Raw genomic sequence first — 19,549 nt, 5'->3', positions numbered from 1 at the left:
GGTCTTTCTGTTTTTTGTTCTGAAGGTGCTTTAAATGGTCCAGTTGAAGGCTGAGGAGGGGTCACTCTGCCATTCAATAAAGGCTTTTCTCTTTACTTCCAGTGCTGAACATATTTCTTCCTGGTTCTTATTGAACCAATCCTGATGTATTCTTTTCTTTGGACCAAGTGATGTTATTGCTGTGTCAGTCACTATCTGCTTGTACTGATCCCACTTTTCGGTTACAGTACCGATCAGTTGACCATGAGGTGTAAATTCGTCATCGAGACTCTTCTGAAAATTGTTGAAACATTGGGCATCGTTCAGTTTGGCTATGTTAAAAGCAGGTCACACATGCTTAAGGCATTTGTGCCGAGAGGGAGCGATGTAAAGTTGAAGAGACATCCTGACTAATCTGTGATCTGTCCAGCACTCTGTGCCTCACATTGCTCTGGTGATCAGTACGTCTCAGATGTCCCACCTTCTGACAATGGCATAATCTATTAGATGCCACTGTTTAGTCCTAGGGTGCATCCACGTCATTTTGTATTTATCCGCTTGTCGGAACAGAGTGTTGGTAATAGTCAGGTCGTTTTCAGAACAAAAGCTCAAAAGGAGTAGTCCATTGTTGTTCATTTTGCCTACACCATGTGGCCCGGTTACTCCTTTCCAGTTCTCGTTGTCAGTCCCGACTTGGGCATTGAAATCTCCAAGTAGGAGTAGTTTGTCTGTTGCAGGTGTGGCCTTGATCAGTCTGTCGAGATCTTCATAGAATTATTCCTCTGAGTTGTCAGGGCATGTTAGAGTGGGTGCATATGCACTGATGATGGTGGCATGACATTTGGCATTTAGTGGGAAGCGTAGTTTCCACAATCTTTCACTGATACCCACTGGAAGGTCTGGGAGTTGATGCATCAATGAGGTTTTTATTGCCAGACTGACTCCATGTATTCTATCCTCTGTCTCAGTCTTACTCTTTCAGAAGAAGGTATAACCACTTCCTGGTTCACTCAAGAAACCTTCCCCAGCCAATCTTGTTTCATTTAATGCTGCTATATCGATGTTATAGTGGGCTAGTTCATGAGCAATGACAGCTGTCCTTCTCTCAGGTCTTGCAACAGCTTCTCGATCCATGAGAGTACAAACATTCCATACACCAACGGTAAGTTTTCTCAAATTTTTCTTTTGGTTTCAACTGCAAGTAGGGTTGAACTGCCAGCCGCAGCTTGCTGGCCAGTTATTGTTGTAGGGCAGGCAATTTTTAGGCCACCTTTTAGAGGCCCCTCCCTTACTAGGGGAGCAGTGCTGTCCTAAAGAGGACTGGTCAGACGCCTGGGATGCTGCCGGGCAACTCTGCTGCCCCAGGTACAGAGCTGGACGACCACTTGTCCACAGGCTGCCTACGTGCAGGATTGGGACTACGCCTCTCAGTGGTAACCTCCTCCTGTCGCTTCGCCCCTCCCCCGTCACTGCAGGACTTGGGTGATGTGATGATATGATGATTTGCACAGCACCTGTGCGTGCAAGCTTTTTAAGTGGTAGAGCCATTGCACGGGAACAATCCCACTCTCTTGACCTTGGAAGCCAGGAACTAGTGGTACATAAAATTGTCATGACTGGTAACTTCTTTGGTTGCAGTGGATGGCCTTGACGTCTTTCGTGCCTTGTCAAGCCCTTCACTTCCACAAAGCGTTGCAGAACCGCCTTCTTGGCCATTGGATCTAAATGATCTCTTCCGCCCAGTCCGCCGGAACTGACTTCACATGTTGGGTAGGCACATCTGAAAATTCACCGATGGTTTGAGCCCCATCGGTTACACTCATCTGGTTTGGCCGGCCTGTCGAAGCCGTTGCCTGGGGTGTGGCCGCTGCGCATGCTGCAGCTACTTGGAGCCACAAGTGAGAGTTGAGTGACAGGTGGGGACCAAAGTGGACGGACTACCCCCAAAGGGGTATGACAAGTCCCTCCAACAGAGGTACTACCCCTCCCTGTACACCCCATTCACCCCTCTAGACTAAACACACCTAATTATTTCACTCTTCCATCATAGGTCATATTTTCTAGACCTGGTGATCTTCTCTGTACCATCTCCAGTTTCTTCAACTATTTCCTCTTCTATCTCCTTCATCCCTGCTATTGCAGCCCATGCTCCCCCAATTTCTGACCTATCTCCCAGGTCTCCATGTCTATGACTTACCTGTGGGCTTTGGTCACCTCCCCTATTGAGCCTAGTTTAAAGCCCTCACTAGGTTAGCCAGTCTGTGTCCAAATAATCTCTTCCCCTTTCTCGATAAGTGTGCCACATCTCTTCTTAGTAGCTAGAACAGCATCCCGTGGTCAAGGAAGCCAAAACCCTCCTGCTGAAACCATCTTATCTGCAAGGCACTGACTTCCAGGCTCCATCTGTTTCTGCCTGGAATCCTACCTTTGACTGGAAGGATCAAAGAAAACACCACCTGTACTGCAAACTCCCTCATCTGTACTCCCAAAGCCCTGTAGTCACTGTTGATCTGCTGAGAGTGATACTCTGCCATATCATTAGTGGCCTCATGGATGAGGAGCATGGAATAGTAGTCAGAGGACCAGATGATCCTCAAGAATCCCTCAAGGTGCTGCATATCCATTTTATCTTAAACTACTACTCTTGTAAACCACACAGGAATTATGATCAAAAGTGGGTGTATTTAGAAAAGAAATTAAATAGAAAAAAGAAATAGTGGTGGAAGCAAATAGCTACAATATAAAAAGTGAACCTCTGGTTATACTGTACTTAAAACAGTAGTTATGTTTCCTATCTAATGCAGAATATTTTCCTCACTCCCCCACCTATTTCAAGTTCAATATATATTCTCAATAAACAGGATCCAAAATGTTAATGAAATACCCTTGCTCTCTGAACACTTTCCTCAGTGAATTAATAGACTGTGCCTTCCCCTACACTTTTACACTGAAAACATTATTTCATTTGTATTCACAGAAAGGGCAAAGCTAAGTAATGTTCCTTTTTTGCCTCCAAGATGACACCTCTGATTTTCCAGATTTTTGGGAGCGAGCAAGGCTAGTTAACTGAATCTTCTGTTACACCTCTGGCCAATTAGGATGAGGTCGCACCTCTCCCTTGAGTGAATGAGCCATCTCTCATGCTCATTACCTCTTGCTGATTAATTTCTTCTTTGAGTCCTATAAAGCATGCTTTCAGTATAAAAGTAGTGTTTCTTAACTATTACCCTGATGCACATCTTGCAATGATTCTGAGTCTTGATGAGTTAGGTGGTTTCTGTAGATACCTCACATGACATCTCATATGGATAAATACCCTGCTGGATATGTTTGGCTTAAAGAGTTTGTCATGCTGTGTGTGAGAGTCGTTTACAAGGAATGGAGGACCCTTTACTAAGAGATGTCTGTGTTGCAGCACTAACAAATTTGATTACAAACCGGGAAGTTTAAAGTAGGGTATGAAAAGAATTTTGGGGGAAATATGAATGGTGAATAATTAAAAATGTAAAACAAAATCCTACTGTCATGATTTTGCTTGGTCCATGCAGTTTCAACAACAGATTTTCCAGATGTCAGAGACATACATTATTTTTGACATATTCAGCACATGATGATTTTTACACTTTGGTGATTTTTTGGAGGGGGAGAAGCTTTTCAACATTGCATTCTTATATATTTGAATAATAGCGTCTAGGAAGACAACATGGCAGTTCCATTATCTTGGAAAATGATCTCCTTGTTTACTACAGATCTTTGAATCTGGTTAGTTATAAATCATTATGAAGATCCTGTTCTATGTTTTGGACTGTGTAAAATACTTGCAGCTGGACTCAATAACTTGTCAGATCCAGCTGCTGGTTATAAAGGGTGATGGAAGTAAGCCAGCATAGAGAAATATCTAGCCTAGGGGAGGAGTGAATGGTGTGTTTATGCTTTGATTCCAAAGAGGGAGAGAGGCTTTTATATGTATTTTTAAATTGGTATTGTGAAAAATATTTATCTGAACTTGTTTATGCTTTTTGAAAGAGAAGGCCTTTTTTGTTCAAGTTCTCTCACTGCAGCAGAATACTCCAAAGCTTTTTTGAGTGGGTTGTTTTGATCTCTCACACCCTGTTGCTGTGATGCTTCCTATAGGTAGCACCATAAGCCGCTCATAAACAATTTATGTTCTCCATGGGTATTTGGGGAGTCAGCACTCTACCACAGGCTTGTTTTTTTTCCATGATAGGATATGAAAAATGTTTCTGTTGAGAATATAGATGAGCAGAATATAATTTTGGCTGGTATCAGGAAGAACATCCTAGTTTTTGTGTAAAGTTCTGATCACAGATCCTTAGTACTCCAGTTTTATGCTTCATCATATAATTCTAGTACTGTGGCAATTGTATCAAAAACACTAGAGGATATGTGACAGCACTATCCTTCTAAATACCTCTAATAGTACTACTAGCATTAATGATGCATTCTAGAGTGTGTGGTCACATTTTGTCAATAGTTAAATTTGGTGAAGGTGACTGTGAAAACACTCTACTATAAAATAATTTTATGCTGATCTCCCCAAACCTTGGGTAATGTGGAGTGTAAGGGATTTGCCCACTTTATAGGAATAACATAAAAACCAGACAACATGGTTTTTGGTAAGGCATCTGCTGCTTTTTAATTAGCATAATATGACAACTGGAATTAAACAGTTAGCTAGTCTGCATTTTCAGTGCAGTAGGGAAAGTGCAGCTTCAAGGCAATGGATTGTTGTCAGTAACTCTAAGTGCTGAGAAGTGTGCTGTAAGAGCTATTTAAAGAGCCCTTTCTCAGTCGGCGCGTGTGTGGGAATTTACCGCTGCAACGGATTACAAGACTCTAGGCGAGAGAAGGGCACTTGGGAGTGAGAGACAAATGAAGCTGGGAAGCAGAACTTCAGGAGCAGAAGAGGGCCCATGGGCACCCGACCTCCCTTCGCTATTTTTGCTGGCTCCCCACCCCCCACGCAAGGGGAAGCTGGTGCGTTGGCAGCAACCCTCGCGCAGCACGCGTGTCTCTGCGGCGCTCTCGCCCACGCCACGGGGAGCTGGGCTCACGTGTCTTACTGGCTTTTAACCCTCTTCCCACGCGCGCTCCCCGCGCCGACGAGGAACGACCGCCCGTGGATTTATAGCCAAAATAGCGTCCCTTGGGCGGTCCCGAGTCACCGCACGGGGCGGCTACCGGGCGCCAGGACACACCACCTCTGCTGGGGAACCGCAGCCGAGAGGCACAGGGCGGCTTGGGGTCCCCTTGGTGCCCCGGAGGAGGCTCTAGTACGTGAAAAGCCGCAGCTGAGTGTCAGATCTTATCTAACACAAGCGCAGAAGCGCCCCGCGCGGGATTAGAACCCGGCTCCTCACCCTTGGCTCCCCCGCTAGGCCGAGTTTTGAAACGCCCCTCTCGACACCTAGCGGCGCAGTAAAAAAGCTATGCCCGCCCCACCTCTTCTAGTGCCCCGCCCATTACCCTCCTCTGCCAATCGCCGTCCTTCTATTGGTGCGGGGCGGGCAGGTCAGATAATTCCTCTCTATTCAATTGGTTGCTGGACTTCGTGTGTCACGAGGGGGCGGGGTCTACATGGATTGGTTGTCGGGGGTCTAGTACTCCGCGCTGATTGGTTGGCAGCACTCACGGGACGCTGGCGGGGCTGTGACGTCACGTTGTGGTGGAGGGGCTCGGCTTGTCAGGTAGGTAGATACCGCGCGCGGTGTGGTTCGGCGGCTCCGCGTCCCTACAGCGGGGCTCGGGCGGCCCGGGGGGATGCGGCTGGGCTGGGCCGGAACGGGCCAGACGGGGCGGGGCAGGGCAGCAGCGGCGGTCTCTGTCCCCGTCGGGGCCCCGTCCGCGGGGCTGTTGCGGGGCAGGGCGGGGGGCTAGGCCCAGCTCGCTGGTTACCTGCTGCCCAGCAGGGTGGCGGCACCGACTCCCTCGTGTCGTAGGGCTCCCGCCGGCTTTCGGTGTCGCTGGACAGCCCGGCTCCGGCCAGCGACACCCGCCCGGCTCTAGTGGGAACAAGGGTCTGTGAGAGCCCCGCCCACTCTAGCCTCGTCAGTGTCGCCCCCACCCAGGAGCCGCGGCTAGGCTGCCGGTGTCGCTGCGCGGTGGCCGGAGCTCTGCGCAGCGAGGGCGGGGGCCGGGCCAGGCCAGGCGATAGGGGGTGTTTGGGAGTTTGCTCCAGCCCTTCTCTCCCGCGTGGATGCTTCGTTCTGCAGTTGCTTTCGGTCCCCTTCCCGCTTAGTTGTTCCCCTTCTAGTGAAGACTCTTCTTTCGCCCCCTCCCCGACGTTGTGGTACATCTGTGTCACTTGGTGTCCCCTCGGTTTGTTCACTCCGTTGGAGTGCTATACCCCTGTTGTTCAGCCTGTGCTTTGCCAGTGCAGTGCCCAGCACAATGGGACTCCTTGCTTGATGAATTCTTGGGCATTGTTTTAAAAAGCAGCAGTAATGGGCTTGATGGGGTAAGGGTAGGTGTGGGGGTGAGCCAGAGAAAGTGCTTTGCAAGGGAAAAATTGGACTGTAATGCTTTTTGACCACAGGCGTCAAACTGATACTGTCAAAATAGAGAACAAATCTAGCTGCTTGTAAGGGTAGTCTACACAGCAAAAAAAATTCAACTGAAGATTGGCAACTCCAGCTACAAGTACTATGTAGTTGGAGTTGACATTCCTTAAACTGAATTTCTGCTGTGGCCCTACAGTAGGAGGTTAAAAGGAAGAACTCTCCCATCTTTTTTCCTTAGTCCTCTAGATAGCTGTGGTTGATGTCAGGGTAGTAGGGGGGATGCCTCAGAGTTCGCTTTAGCACATGCCCACTAGGCATGCTAATCTAACCCCTGGAATAGCAACAGAGGCACTGTCAGTCTTTCACTTAGCGTAGACGTTAAATCACTAAGGATTCTGGGCCCTGATGAATCCCTATGGAGGAGCACTGCAAAAAACCCACTGTCACCACCTCAGTCTTGATAATGGGCTCTAAACCCAAATTCAAACAGAAAACAAATTTAGTTATGAAATTGGAACAATTGCATTTCTCTGTTTAGATGAAGAAAAGAACTATTTTGGGACTTAAAAAACAAGTTGGATACAGTTTTATGTATTGCTGCTGTTCTAGTTTGCAGCACGGTCTGGATTTTTGGTGCACTGTGAGCTGTTATGCTCTTTCTCTGTTTAAACTATAACATTTGGAGGACTAGGGTTAAAAAATGGCAGGAGACAGGTTCCAGCTGTGGTTTTTTTCCATGCTGTTGATGCCTCATGATACACTTTTTGTTTTGTTTTGTTTGTACAACTTGGAATTTAGGACCTCAAATTGGCAAAATCCACATGCTGTATCTGAGTTGTAGTACTCTCGCTCTTAAATGAATTGGGATCTTGATTTTTGTTGGCATAGTGAGTGGCTAAATTTGTTTTCTATATTTATTGTATTGTTTGAGAGCTTGCCGCTGGAAATTAGTCAGATTAGGTAAATCCTCTATTTCCACTTTGTGTCACAAGCCTACATGAAGTGTGTTACAAGTTGTCCAATCTGAGGTTATTATACACTAAAACTAAAAGATTTACCCCGTATTGCGCAGGTCCTTAACTCATTTTTTGTTATTTCAAAAATAAAATGTGTGTGAGTCATTTAAATCATTGCACTGGAGTGGGGCTGGGTAGTTCGGTATGGAGCCCTGGGGAGTGGAGAGTATGCCACCTTCCTCTCCTTTCAGCAACTTGGGGCTGGGGGAGGAGCACCTTCCCAGAGATGCTGCAGCTCCAGGGGGCACAGTTCGAGGGAGGTATGGATGTCCCCTAGCTGGAGCAGGTCCACATTTATCTGCCCCGTCTTGCCAATCAAAGTAAGGAGGGCATCAGACTGTGTACTTTCCCTTTGCTTCCTGACAAAGGGGAAAAGCCACCAAAGTCCCCCTGTGAATGAGGGGGAGGAGTTTCAGCCCTCTCTGAATGGTGCCCGTGGTGGGGATGGTTGCTTGGGACTGGGACAGTCCTGGATAAGGGAGGGTATGCCCCCATCCAACCCCTTGCACCTCCCCAACAATTCTTTCTGTATGGTTTTATGAGATGCAATCCCATTCCAGGTACATTCCATTTTCCTGGCACAAGCAGATCCTTACCTTGTTTTATGATAAAGAGGAAACTATAGCATTTTAGTGATCCCCGCTCTTATCATTTAGGAGGAGTTTTTGAACAGACAAGATCTCTCAAATACATCTCTATGCTATTACAAAAGGAAAGCTGTCTGTTTGCCCATCTGTCCCACTGTAGTCATGATGCATGCATTACTGTAGAGAGGTCGGTGTGGGGGAGCCCAACCTCTGTGCCCACTGGCAAGGTGCTGAGCCAGGTTGGGGTTCATGTGGGGACAGCTCTTCTGCCCACTGGGAAGGAGGGAGGTTACCAAGGAAAGGACGAAAGAAACCATGAGGCTGAGGCAACAGTTTTTGGGAAGGAACTGCCCCCCATCCTGTTTCTCCCTTGCACAGCTCCCATGCTGCACCAACCTGAAACCAGTGAGACCTCCTCTCACAGCCTTCCTGCCTCTCCTCCCCTTTATAACCTTGCCTATCTGACCATCTCCTCTGCCCCTCAGACCCTCCCCCTTTGCCCTCTTCCCACTCCACCTTTCTGCTCCCTCTTGCTGCAGTCCCCTCCAGGCTGCCCGTGCTTGCTGCTAGCACGTCTCCATACCCTTGGAGCTGCATGGTGATCCCCACTGACAGGTAGATACAACCGTCCAGTGGCTCCTTTTGCTGGCCTGTGGCTGTAGTGCCCGAGGCCCCTTTCTTGCCCAGCCGTGAGCCATTTGTCCAGCTCAGCTTTGCCCCTGTGATTTCTTGGTGAGCTGGCAGCTGGGAACTTTCTTTAGACCCCATTTCTGGGTCCTTCCAAAGTGCGCTGCAGGGTGATGCAGCAAGGAGCCCTGGGGGCCCCATGCCTGCTCTGCCTGTCACTCACTGATGGCACTGGTGAAGTGGCTGCTGGTAGTGGGTCCGTTCAACCAGGGTAAGAGAGAGCCGTACCTCTTCCCACCCCAGCCTGTGGCAGTTGCCTAAAGATGGCCCCTGGAATGGGAGTTGTGCTTCTTTGCTGCTGGCCTCCTTGATGTCTGGTTTCTTTCTTCCTTTCCTTGGTAACTTCCCTCCCTCCCTCCCTGGGGTGTGAAGAGGTGGACAGGGGAGCTGCCATGACGTGAACTCTGCCTTGATCTCTGGTCACAGGAGGGGGAAATGTTCTAGAATATTTCCATTTGTCATGCAGTGCTGACAATTTCCCAGTCAGGCCAACATTTCCCATGACTGTAAACAGAAGTCAGGGACAGTCTAGAGAAATGTGGAACGTGTTTACCTGCACCAGTTTTTACTCATTGTCAATTGTATGTTGGGTAAGCAGCCTCAGACACCTAGGCTGTTTCTACACAGGCCACTTCCTTCAGAAGTGGCATGCTAATACACTGAGCGAAAGATGCTAATGAGGTGCAGATGCAAATTCCTCATGCCTCATTAGCATAATGTCACATCATTTGGAGTCCGGAAGACCGTTCTTCCGAACTCCAAAATGCTGTGTAGAAGTGCGGCCCCTGGGAGGGTTTCCGGAAGAAGTCCTTCTTCTGGAGGCCCCTTCTTCCCAAAAATTTTTGGGAAGAAGGGGACTCTGGAAGAAGCACATCCTTCTGGAAGCCCCCCCTGCCCCCGGGGGCTGTGCTTCTACACAGTGTTTGGAGTCTGGCAGAACGGTCTTCCGGACTCCAAATCATGTGATGTTGTGCTAATGAGGTGTGAGAAATTTGCATTCGCGCCTCATTAGCATCTTTCACTCTGTGTATTTGGAAGTGGCCTGTGTAGAAAGGGCCCAAAGATATGCGTGGGTCAGCAACCTTTTCAGAGGACGCCAGGGTGGAATGGACAAGTTAGATCTAAGAACGCGCTTACCCGAAATATTGTCTATACCAAAGTGATACAGATGTTGTGAGTGCTTGTAGGAAAGATTGGTGCAGTGTTTTTCTAGGGGACAAAATAAAATTTGATTGAAAAACCAATCGGGTATATGTTGGCTAGCATATAAGAAACAACCAATTCTACTTGTGCAAATAAGTACTTTGGCTGAAGCTGTCACAAAGGGGCAAGCACTGCTAGTAGTAGATGAGACATTGTAGTGGAAATCTTGAAAACACAAGCCAAGAAACTTTCTATGTCAGATAGATTTATGGGACATCTACTGACATTGGACGGACAAATATCTTGCAATAAATGTTACTCTAAACAACAAGATATGAATATTTTGAAGCAGAATGTTCATGGAACCTTATTAAGAAATAAAAGATGTGTTCTCCGGAAGATGAGTGTTGGCATAGCTCGATCAGTGTGCATGGTGCCTTTAAATAATAAGAGGCCACAACCTTGAGCAGTTCAGTATTGAAGCATGTGATAAACAAAGAGATGGATGGGGAGGATGAGATGCTATAGTGAATGATCACAGAATAAACATATGCATCTGGGAAATTCCTCCTTTTTTCTCCTCAGTGCACTATAATAACTTGAGTATAGTGACTTCAGTGAATTTATGGTTGGAGATTTTTGAGGGTGGATTGATTTAAATCAAGGTGATTCAAATTACCAAAAAAAAAAAAGTCACTGATTTAAATTAAATTACCAAAAAGCGTAGAATGAATGTACTTACAGTGAACTTAATTTTGACATAAGTCTTATTGACCTCACTGGCACTTTTTTTTTTTTTTTTTTTGAAAAATCAAAAGAATTGCATTCCCCTGGAAAAGCTGAGTTATGCTGCACTAAAGTAGGAAACAGACTTATAGCATCACCATTATGGTCTGTGATCATAGTGTTCTAAAATAAGGTAAATGTACATACATACTAATACATGTAGTTTGTAATATAAAATAAGAAAATGACACTCAATGGCAACTGGCAACTCTAGATGTCACTTAACTGCAGCTCTCTGTATTATTACTTGAGAGAGATTCTAAACCTAGTTAACTAATTAAACTAGCCATAAGGATTAGCTAACTTTTTTCTAGCAACCTCTACCACAGTGAACAGCTTGGGAATTTACTTGTCAAATCACATTTATACTGAAAGCCTTGAAGGCTGATGCATTGCAAAGTGAAGTATGTGTTACTAACTAGTTGATCCACTCCACCATATCCACATCCTTTTCTCCCAATAAACAGTTTTTCTTATGATGATTCATTCTTGCAACTAGGCCCTGCATTATCCTTTTGCACTGCTTACACTTAACACTTATTCTCTGGGTATAAAAGGAAAAATGTTCTTCAAAATATTCCCAAATAGGGTCTCTCTTACACCCAGGAGCCATGAGCGCTTTCTCTGGGAGAAGTGTGGGAGGACTGTAGAAAACTGGGAATATAGAACATGCTGAATAACCTTTTCCCTTTTTCTCTCTAGTCCACAGCACTCTGCTGTTCTGTGCTGCCTCCGTCCTTTCCAGTATATTGTCTCTTTCTTAAGACACTGTCTTAGCTAACTTCTGCCATGCTAGGCTAAGGTCCACTACCACATAAGCACAGTACAAAAACACTCATATCCAGCTTGTATCTTTCTTTGCACAGATTACATTTTAGTCTTCTGGGAAACAGAACTTGAATGGCCAGAACTTTGAAGTAGCATGAACTAGTAGGTAGGCTGGACAGATTAGAGCCAGTAATTGATTTTTATGAGACTAAGTGTATGTGTGGCATGTTTGTGGTGAGATTTAAGTGTAACGGTTATTTTTATGTGACAAATTTAGTATTCTGTTGTTTTGAAGAACATCAAAAAATCCAATTTAAATAAAAAAAAAAAATCTGACTTTTAAATTATTTACCCTGAAATTATTGCTGGAATGCTAACATGAAATAAATGATCTTTGAGGAGGTTTTTGAACTAGAAGAACCAATTTGTGTGATTATTTAGGGCCGGCAGCAAGTACTTTCAGAGGCTGTTTCTTAAACATTAGATTAATTAAAAAAATCTTTTTCTTAATCTAAGGTAAATGTGTTTAATATATATATACTATGGCAAACTAAAGGTTATTTGATTAAAAGTTTGTAGGTAATTTAAGTACAAAATTATTTTCTGCTTCTTGTATCACTGTGTCCTGAACGTCTCATCTCATTCAATCGTACATATTTTATTTGTGTTATGGTAGGGAATAGATTTGCAGTCAGGATTGTGGATTCTATTATGAAAATATGCTTACAAATTCATGTACTTGGGGTTTCGGCAATGAAGAATTTACAGTCTAAAACAAAGTGAAATGTGGGCGTAACAAATAGTACAAGAGAAGGGGGAGGGAGGAAAGATCAGTGTTAAATGTGTGAAGTTCCATAAACTAGCTAAATACCATTTGACGTTTCCAAATGGTGTAGTCTAATAAGGTAAATAAAAAAAGAACATAACACAAAAATTCCAGAGAGCATTTCCTATCATTTGATTTCTTTTTGAAGGATTTAGATCAGAGGTTAGTTAGCAGCCTTTCCAAGGCCACAAATATTCCTGAACCTGAATTACCCACAAAGACAAATAAAAAAACAAATTGACAGGACCAGACAAATACCCAGAGAACAGCTACTCCAAGATAGGCCCAAAAAAGCCAATAACAGAACACCACTGGTCATTACCTACAGCCCCCAACTCAAACCACTGCAAAGCATTATTAAAGACCTACAATCCATCCTTAAGCAGGATGCCACGCTCCAGAAGGCCCTAGGTGACAGGCCTGTTCTCTCCTACAGACAACCTCTCAACCTTATGAGGAGTCGCACCAACAGTTACAGCCTATACCGCAGGAACACCAACCCTGGAACTTTTCCTTGCAACAAGGTCTGTTGCCAACTTTGTCCACATCTATTCTAGAGATACCATCACTGGACCTAACCAGGTTACTCACAGAATCACGGGCACATTCTCATGTTGTTCAGCTAGCATCATATATGCCATCATGTGCCAACAATGCCCAGATGCTTTGTATATTGCACAGACTTCAAACTCTCTTAGACAGAGAATTTATGGGCGTAGAACAGACGTAAAAGCACTCCTGAGTCACAAACCTGTCAGCCAGCACTTTAATGGAGTGGGCCACTCTGTTAATGACCTGAAAGTCTGTGTCTTACTGAAGAGGAATTTTCACAGCTGTTTGGAAAGAGAGGCTACTGAACTCTTTTATATTCAGATTTGACACATTAACACATGGTTTGAACCGGGATGGGAATTTTCTAGTTCATTATAAGGGCTCTTTTGCATACTTGGCTTTATCTAATTCTTGACTCCCTCCCTCCTTCTTCTTCCCTTCTGCTCTGATTTGCTCACCGTGATAATATATTTCTGATTTGTCAGCCTTGATTACTATTTTTGGTTCTCTGTGCCTTAAATATTGAGTCTGTTCTGGCGTGACTATGATCTGAAGAAGTGGGTCTGTCCCACGAAAGGTCATCACCTAATAAATTATTTTGTTAATTTTTAAAATGCTATTGGACTCCTTTTTTGTTTTCCAAGGCAGAGTGCTGAAATTTGACCTTTTGACCTCTATGTACAGTTTGAGTGCCAGTGATACCTTTAAAAGTCACTAATAGTCATACTTAACAACAGTTTCATTTGTAAATTAAAATGCAGAGCTTTACTGTTTAGGCAGTGCTTGGTTGCTCAGCTGGTCTTTAGTTAATCCAGAGGCAGCGTGGCTTTGAGCAAGCTGCCATCGGCATGGGCATGAAAGGATGGGACTGAGCTTCCATCCCACATGACAGTGAAAATTGGCTTATGTGCTACTCTTGGCGTGCATGCCAAGGGTTGCTGACCCCTGATTTAGATGATTGGTGGGTCTCCGCCTCTCCCATATCATGATGAGCCTGAGTAACAAGATGGTGTTCTCACCTACAAATTTCAGGACCCATGATACCATTTAAAAAAGAAAAGTGGTTGTAATGCCCTAAAAGAAGAATGGGGAAAAAAAAAGATAGGTGGAAGGCAGTGACAGCTCATAGGGTGACAATATTGTGATTTACCTGTTCCAATAAAAATTCTGTCCTTTGCTTATATATAGTTTCTGCTGTGGCAGCATTGCATGTTAACTTCAATATTGTCCATCAGTTCAGTGCTGTGAAACTACAGCTCTATTTTCGTCAAGCCTCATGACCCCATGGTCCATTCCTTATTGTGGTGAGGTGGCTTGTGTGTCTCAGTGACCTGAAAGTGTGCCAGTGTGAGGTGGCTTGTGTGCCTCAGTGACCGAAAGCTATGCCAGTGGGTGCTACAGCTCCTGGAAGGGTCACCCAAACTGGACCGGTCAAAGGGCAGAGACCAGACGCATTTGGATTACCTCTCTCTGAGATAAAGGGGGTTGGCTTAGGGTTAGTAACCCTATGTGTAAAAAAGAGAAAAAAAAAGTTACAGAAACCCCTGCAAAGAAACCTACAATTACACAAATCTTGGGAGGAGTTGGCAGTCTGCACAAATTGAGTATGAAGCATGGTAGGGAAAGCCGAAAGGAAGCTGTCCCACAGATGGCCCTTCTCTCACTGAGGATAACCACCTAGTTTGGTACCTGGTACATTCAGACCATGTATCAAGTGGAGAAGACAGTACAGGTGACACAGTTCAAGCCTGCAGTTTTGGACTTGTGTGAGATAAGATGGATGCAATCTGGGCAGTTATGCCTGGCAACAGGTGAAACCTTCATCTATTCAGGACATGAAGAAGAGGGTGCACTGCACACAGAAGGCATGGGCTTGATGTTATCAAGAGAGGCACCTGGTGCTTTAATGGAGTGGACAGCAGTATCATCACGCTTCTTCACAGCCAGATTCTACGCTGAAGTGTGGAAGGTACTGATTGTGCAATGTTATGCACCAACCAATGAAGCAGCTGAGGAATGTAAAACAGATTTCTATGGAAACTACATAGTGTTGTGAACCAGAAAGCAAAGAAGGATATCTGATTTTGATGGGTGACTTCAGTGCAAAAATTGGAAGCAGAGATACAGGCAGAGAACAGACCATGGGATAAGGTGGCCAGGGCACCATAAATGAAGATGGAGTGCACTTCAGGGACTTCTGGTTCTTCAATGGTTTGGTGATAGGTGGTAGTGTTTTTCCACACAAAAGGATCCGTAAAATCACTTGGGTTTTATGAGCCAGAAAACCAGATTGATCGCTTCTGTATCAGCATTTCTTTCAGAAGATCGAAGCAGGACATCTGTTTTAGAAGAGGAGCAGATGTAAGTTCAGACCACCATTTGTTCATGATGAAACACATGTTCAAGCTTAAGTGGTACACCTCAAAAGCGACCAAACCATGATTTAAATTCAACATGGAGCAGCTGAAGGATATAGAGACAAGAGCTGGTTTTCAAGTGCAACTGTCCAACGAATATGCGTTTCTGGCAAACTGTGATGTAGCTGGCCTGCGTGTGTGAGTGACAGGCTGTGGATGACCCCCTGCTGACTCTAACATAAAGTGTCAGGTAATACCTCTGTCCTCCAACAAGAGATGGGAGGAGCCCAGCTGGTTTGGAATTAGAGGTGGGCAGTTTGTGTGTGGGGTGTGGGAAGGTTAATAGCTTAGACTGGAGGAGAGGAACAAAGATGGCGGAACCAAGGTCCTGGCTGTAGTGGCTTCTCTCAGGCCTCCCCTCTCCAAGATGGATTGAAATGACTGTTTATCGCAGCTGTAATGACACCTTTGTACAATGCTGTGTCTCTGTTGACTAATAAACTTCCTATTCTGCCTGCTGAGTGAGAGTCACCTTCCTGAACCGCATCACACAAACCTCATCCCAAAAGATGCTACCATGGAACAAATTTGGGAAGACACCAAAACAGCCTGGAAAGAGACCTGTGATAAAATGCTGGGAGAGAGGACAAGGCAGCACAAAGAATGGATCACAGCAGAAACTCTGAGAAAAATGAAGGAACCAAAGGACAGAGAGCAGAAGTCAACAACAGCAAAACAAGAGCAACCAAGGTAGAAGCTCGGAGACTGTCCTCAGAAGCCAACAGAGAAGTTAAAAAGGCTGTGAAATGGGAGAAGAAGAACATTGAGAAAAAAGTTGCACAACAAGCAGAACAAGCTGCAGGACAGAGAAACTTGAAAGAGCTGTATGACATGACATGGAAGCTAGCTCGGTCATGGCATGCAATGGATCAGCCAGTACAGGATAAGGAGGGGTGTGTGCTAACAAACCCAAGTGAGCAGCTCAGTGGATGGAAGGAACACTTTTGAAGATCTACTGAACTGCCCTGCTCACATGGAACTACCAGCAAATATACCACTGCAAATTAACAGCAACAGGCCTACTAAAGAAGAAATCAGAAAAGACATTGCCCATCTGAAAAGTAGAAAAGCACCTGGTCCAGACAACATCCCCACAGAAGCAATCAAAGCAAATAGTGAGACATCAGTCAACATGATGTGTAATCTGTTTGGGACACTGAGGAGATCACACAGGACTGGAAACATCAAGTTTCCAAAGAAAGGCAACTTGAAGGAATGCAAGAACCGGAGGTGCATCACATTACTGTCTATTCCAGGAAACATGCTCAATTGGAGAGAATGAAGATGGAAATGGATAGACAGCTCAGAGAAGAACAGGTTGCATTTGAAGCGAGAGATCTTTTACTGACCAAATAGCAACTCTGAGTGATCATTGAACATTTGCTTGAGTGGAACTCCCCACTGTACATAACCTAAATAGACTTTGAAAAAACCTTTGATAATGTTGTTGGAGACATTTTGTGGAAACTGCCGCAACACTGTGGCGTTCCCACCAAAATTACTAACCTGATCCATTCAACCTTGACATGCCAAGTTGTTCACAATGGTGTTTTGACAAAATCCTTCAGCATACTGTCAGGAGTGCATCACCTTTCGTGTTCTTGATCACAATGGTATGAACAGGACATCAATGGGGCTTTCAGTGGACACTTTTTGAACATCTAGAGGACGTTGATTTGGCTGACAATATCACCTTTCTTTCACATCAACATGAAAGCATGGAAGAAAAAGTCATAACACTAGCCAAAACTGCCTCAGTGACCAGACTGAGCATTAACAAGGGAAGGACCAACATAATGAGGATCAACCAGTCCAACAGTACCATCATACTGAGAGAGGGGATGACCTGGAAGATGTGGAGTAGTTCACCTACTTGGGGAGTATTATGGGCAGAGACAGAGGAACAGATAAAGATATCAGTGCCAGGAAAGGGGAAAGCAACAGCTGCATTCAAGACTCGTCATCCCATATTGAGTTTACAAATAATATCTGCAAAGATGAATCTGTGGATCTTCAACAGAAATGGGAAGTGTGTGCTCTTGTAGGGATGCGAGACCTGGCATACTAAGAAAGTTTTCATATCACAAGCTACAGACATACATAAACAGATGCTTGAGGTACATCCTTTGTATTAAATGGCAAGATTTCGTCGCAAATGAGGAGCTTTGGAAGAGAGCAGGACAAGAACCACTTGATGCTCACATCAAGAGAGGACAGTGGTAATAGCTAGGCCGCGCTCTCAAAAAAACTGTCATCCAGCATAGTCCGTTGAGCTCTCAAATAGAACCTTTAAAGAAAATGCAAAAGAGGAAGACCTCAGAAACCATGAAGAATATCTGAGATTGAAGGACAACAACTGGGGTACTCCTGGAGTCAACAAGAAGTTTTATCCCAAGACAGAGTGAAGTGAAGGAGACTTGAAGATGAACTATGCACCACTTGGAATAGAAGAATTTAAGTCAAGTAAGTCAAGCTGCCTGATCCTTCTGCTCCTCTATTTATGGGGATTTGTTCCTCACTTTAGTGTACCTGTATAATACATTTTTTTTTGAGAGACGAACACTTTGTCTCTGGACACAAGTGCTTTGTCCACTGTCTAACCTGCTTGTCCCTATTCAAATATTAACTTTGGTCCAAATGCTGTTTTTGGGGTATGTTGGATACTATAATAATAGATAGTTCAGTGGTCAAGTTTACTCTTGTTTTTTTCCCCCGGTTTATAATTTTCCCCAGTATTTAGCTCACACCTGGATCACAATTAGAACTCACTCTTGCCTTGATTATGTCTTTGAAGGGAGATCTTTGTGCTTTAATTTCTTCATACCACATGCGATTTATGGCAAAGTCTAAGCTTGAAGTGGTGAGGTCTTTGAGTGTATAGGGACTCAATGTGAACATCACAGAAATAATTAATTTTAATGAGTAATGACAAAGAAGAAAAACCTGATAAAATGAGATTTCTGTGAGAAATGTAGAAAGTAAACTGTAGGTAAGTGTGGGATTGCATAAAGTCTGAACTTCTAACAACAGGGAAGAGAGAGCTAACTTACTAAGCTTGACAAAAAGTGGATAATACGGTATTCACTGCATTCATAGTAACTTCAAAGTGTTCTTTACTTTTCACGGACTTCTGTAATTTAACATGTTATTTTGTAGCATAAAGAGGGAGGGTTTCTTGCTAGTGGGAAGTGGGTTGAGATAGATTACTTGCATGGGTAAGTCTTAGTGTAGATCGTGTTTTCTCTTGTACTGAAACTCATGTTACTTTCCACATTGCCATTTCCAGTTCTTTCCTTTGCTGACCTGGTGTTTGAACTGGACCCAAGAGGGTGAAGTAAGGTATGTTACCCAATCATGTTGAGGGCAGGGAGAAACAGACAGCACTCTTTCATGCCTGGAGGTAGCCTAGTTGCATGAGGTTATCTGCCTAGAAGGAGGAGTGTTCCAATGTGTGGGAAGTGTGCTTAGACAAAGGAAAGGGACTTTCTTTTACTGATAGGTGGGGGGTGGGTAGGAGAAGAGGAGGAAGTATGCTACACAAACTCTCCTTCTGGAATGAGTGTTCAATGTTCTTCCTGTTAATTGTTGAATTTTACTTTAAAACCTCTTTCTGTAATTATTCAAAGCTAAATTATCAGTTGTTCTGCTGTACTTAGGGGTTATGTACAAACTACATTGTAATTATAGTTTTTTTAAAAATGGAGGAGAGAATTAATGCAAATAAAATAGCTGAATGTTCATCTCAAATCACAATGGAATGTTCTCAAGTAAAATGTGTGTACAGAATACATTTTTAGGCAGCATAAGAACTTAAAATAGCTTAAGCTTAAAATAACTTAAACTTTAAATGAATATACTGTTGACTTCTGGGGTAAAGATTTGTAATATCACAGTACGATGTTGCAAATGATTTGGTTTTTGAAGACTAAATATTCACAAAGATACAGAATTGTTTTTAAAATTTCGTTCAGAGGTTTCCTTGAGGTGAATAGTAACATCCATGAAACGTTAGCCTCAAATTATAAACTTGTTAATAAATTCTTACAAAAATTAATTATAGGACTTTATTTTGACTTAAGATATATTTACTTTTAAACATAATTCCATATTGGAGCTACAACACACAATTTATAGAAAGGATTTTAAAGAAGGGAGCTTTTAGCATCATTGTCACTATTCTTATTTGTTGTCAGCATAATGCTTTAACTTAAAAAAATGAAGTAGAAGAACTAGGCTGTATGGCATCATGTGTTGACCTTTCCTGCAT

The 19,549-nt window shown here is 44.0% G+C and overlaps 1 protein-coding gene across 15 annotated transcripts in view; it reads left to right on the top strand.

Annotated features, from left to right (window-relative positions):
- The window catches only part of FER (FER tyrosine kinase), a 443,173-nt gene that overhangs the window by 77,390 nt on the left and 346,234 nt on the right, over window positions 1-19,549 (top strand). Inside the window, exon 7 of one of the 15 annotated variants that reach the window (XM_074995250.1) lies at window positions 18,569-18,621. The exons of the other annotated variants lie outside the window; for them this stretch is intronic. The gene's annotated coding sequence lies outside the window, so the exon portion shown is untranslated. The remainder of the gene's footprint in view (window positions 1-18,568; window positions 18,622-19,549) is intronic. 15 annotated transcript variants of the gene reach the window in all.

Source organism: Carettochelys insculpta, chromosome 5 (assembly GCF_033958435.1).
Source record: "Carettochelys insculpta isolate YL-2023 chromosome 5, ASM3395843v1, whole genome shotgun sequence".
In the NCBI taxonomy this organism is placed as follows: Eukaryota; Metazoa; Chordata; order Testudines; family Carettochelyidae; genus Carettochelys; species Carettochelys insculpta.
The sequence above is the reverse complement of the archived record's forward strand: the minus strand, read 5'-3'. Positions and strand labels throughout refer to the sequence as shown.